Below are 3318 nucleotides of genomic sequence, written 5' to 3'. Positions count from 1 at the left end.
TAAAATTATAATTATCTGACTGTGATTGATGTATCCTGAGGTTCCTAGATCTCACTGAACTGGCCCAGCTAAGGAGACCTGGACTCTGGGTGTGGGTTGGCTCACAGTAGGGGCTGACAGGTTCAGTGTAGTAATACTGTGTGTGGTGTTTGTAATTGGTTGATTGGTGGGGAGGGGTGGGGGCCCCTAATGGAGAGGTGTGGGTTTAGCAAGAAAGAAGCAACACAGATGTCGTCCCCAAAATGCCAGTTCGAGACACCTTCTCCCTGCCCCCTGGTAGTAGCAGTCAGGACCTGGTCTGTGCTCAGGTACCGGGTCCCAATCTGGGACTCTGCTGCTGAAGTTGCCACAGTAGAGGTCCCTGGCTTAGTCCTTATCTCCCTACGGGGCTTGCCTTGGTTTTCAGTCTTCTCTCTCTCTCTCTTTTTTTTTTTTTTTTTTTGCCACATCCTGCCCTTCCCTGACCCTATTGTAATAACCAACTCCATATCCAAAGGGAGGTGGTGCTCCCAGCCATTATAGATGATGGCTTTAACCTGTCTAAAAATTCCCAGCTCAGCCTTTTCCTCTACTTTCTTCCTTGTTCTGAATCATTTCTTCTTCTCAGGCCAAAGTAGCTATGGTAAGGAGGCTGCACGGGGTAGACCCTGAGAGATCAAAACTGCATTTGCAAAGGCCTCCCCTGTCCCAGGACAAAGTTGAGAGTGACGGGCAATGTTGCTCAAAGGCTCCAGCTCTGCATAAGACCTTGGCTCGGAGACCTCCCTCTTAATCAACATCTGATCTCTGAGCTTGTGCCCAGAAATCGCTCCAAGACCACAGGAGACCTTCAAGAAGCTCACATCAAAAGCTTGGCATTGGCCGGGCGCGGTGGCTCAAGCCTGTAATCCCAGCACTTTGGGAGGCCGAGACGGGCGGATCACGAGGTCAGGAGATCGAGACCATCCTGGCTAACACGGTGAAACCCCGTCTCTACTAAAAAATACAAAAAACTAGCCGGGCGAGGTGGCGGCGCCTGTAGTCCCAGCTACTCGGGAGGCTGAGGCAGGAGAATGGCCTAAACCCGGGAGGCAGAGCTTGCAGTGAGCTGAGATCCGGCCACTGCACTCCAGCCCGGGCAACAGAGCAAGACTCCGTCTCAAAAAAAAAAAAAAAAAAGCTTGGCATTGCCCTCTGCCACATGTGGGCTCCCTCAGCTTGTCTGCCACAAGCTACTTCTCTGAGCTCAGAAAGTGCCCCTTGGTGAGGGAAAATGTCGCACTGCACTGCTAATTTCTCACTTCCATTTTACCTCCTAGTCCTCCTCTTAAACCAGTTAATAAATTCATTCCACAAGTATTTACTGATTACCTGCTTGTGCCAGGGACTATTCTCAGGCTGAAGAAGGTGGGAGGGGAGGGTGGAGCCTGAGAAGCCACCTGAGCCAGCTTTGTATTTCAACCATGGCTGGCCCATCTGAGAGCATCTCCCCACTCTCGCCAATCTATTGGGGCATTGCCCAGGGGTGCCCCCAGGTGGCCCAGGTTAGATGCGTCCCTTTGGCTTGCTTGTCAGTGATGACATACACCTTAGCTGCTTAGCTGGTGCTGCCCTGAGGCAGGGCAGGAAGTCAGAATAGTATTTGCTTCTCTGGGCAAATGGGAAGTTCAGTGGGGCAGCAGAATCTGCGGCATCCCCCGGGTGCAGGCCGGTGAGCCCACTCCAACTCCCCCTGAGTGCAGCAGCACACTTCCCATACGCCAGGTTCTTTCTACAATCCTGGTGGAAAAGCCACAGAACCTTCTTCCTGCCCTTCTTAACTTGAGAGCTCCTACTCGTTCTGGGTCAAGAGCTGGAGTGGTGGCTCCAATCCTCTCTGGGCCACTTCGGTCTAGGAACTCATCTTTGCAGGAACCAGGAGTCCTGAGCATACTGGACACACCTCAGAGGGAGGATCCTTGTTCTGGATTTTGTACCTGGCTTCAGGGCAGGGATGAAGTGACCAGGCTTAGCTTGTGGAGTTTGTGGGCCACCAGGGCTTGGGGAAGTTGCCATCCTGTGGATGTTCTGACCTCCCTTCTACAGAGACACAGGCAGTGCCACTAGGGAGGAGGGGACCTGCAAAGCTAGAATCTAGGGCACTGTTTCCTCCCCATCCTCCTCTTTGTAGAGAATAGAGATGTTTGTCTTGTCTGTCTTCAACCTACTTTTCCTTTTCTCTTTTTCGTTTCTCATCCTCTCTGTGCCGCCTCTCTACCCAGGAGGCCATGTAGCATAGTGGACAAAGTCCCTAAGGGCGGTTAGGAGTTCTGGGTGACCATCCTGGCTCGGTTCCTAACTCACCATGTGACATCAGGCTATCCCTGTTCCCCCTCTTGGGCCTCAGTTTCCCAACTTGCAAAATAAGCAGAAAGAACCAGATGCTCTCCAGGGTCTTTTTCTACTCTGCCATCTCATGGGTCTTCATTTTCTCTTGTTTTGTTTTCTCTGGATCTTTTCCATCTGAGGGTACAGGAAGTGCCAGGACCTGTTTCAGTTTTTGAATCCTGCAAGCACATTCCAAGACTGGCCTGAAATTGCATGAGCAACATCACTCAAAATAATTTTTTTTTCAAAAGCACCTTAACAACCAATTGCGATGCTGTCCTGTTCCTTTTTACTCACACCCTTCTCTCCTCTCTCGTCCCCATGCTCCCCCACCTCAGTGCTCCGTGCTGTATGCGTGTGCTCTCTGTTCTTGTATACTCAATAAAAGTGAAATAAATGTGTTTGATGCTGAACCATACTTCCTTGGCATCTCTTCTCTCTCTCTCTCTCTCTCTCTCTCACTGTCTCTCTCTGACCTTGGCTACTGGTACAAATTGGCATTGTGGGAAGGGCTAAAACTGAAGTGGAGACATCCCAACTTAGAACATGTTTATTCAACAAATGTTTGGAACTCAAGGTGGTACAGGCCTTGGGTGACTCTCCAGGCACAACACAAACAAGACAAAAGTCCCTGCCCTTCATGAACTCACAGGCTAGTGGAGGAAACAGATGCCAACACAGGCAAACAGTCGGTTACAGAGCCATCATCACTAGGAAAGAAATACACAGGGAAAAGGGAAGGAGGGTCACTGAAGGAGACCCCTTTAAACACGGTGGCCAGGTAAGGCCTCCCTGAGGAGGCGATCTGTAAGCTGAATGAAGAGAAGGAACAATTGGCCGGGCGCGGTGGCTCACCCCTGTAATCCCAGTACTTTGGGAGGCCGAGGTGGGCAGATCACGAGGTCAGGAGATCGAGACCATCCTGGTTAACACGGTGAAACCCCGTCTCTACTAAAATAATACAAAAAAATT

Source organism: Colobus angolensis, unplaced genomic scaffold, assembly GCF_000951035.1.
Source record: "Colobus angolensis palliatus isolate OR3802 unplaced genomic scaffold, Cang.pa_1.0 Scaffold8, whole genome shotgun sequence".
Classification (NCBI taxonomy): Eukaryota; Metazoa; Chordata; class Mammalia; order Primates; family Cercopithecidae; genus Colobus; species Colobus angolensis.
The sequence above is the reverse complement of the archived record's forward strand: the minus strand, read 5'-3'. Positions refer to the sequence as shown.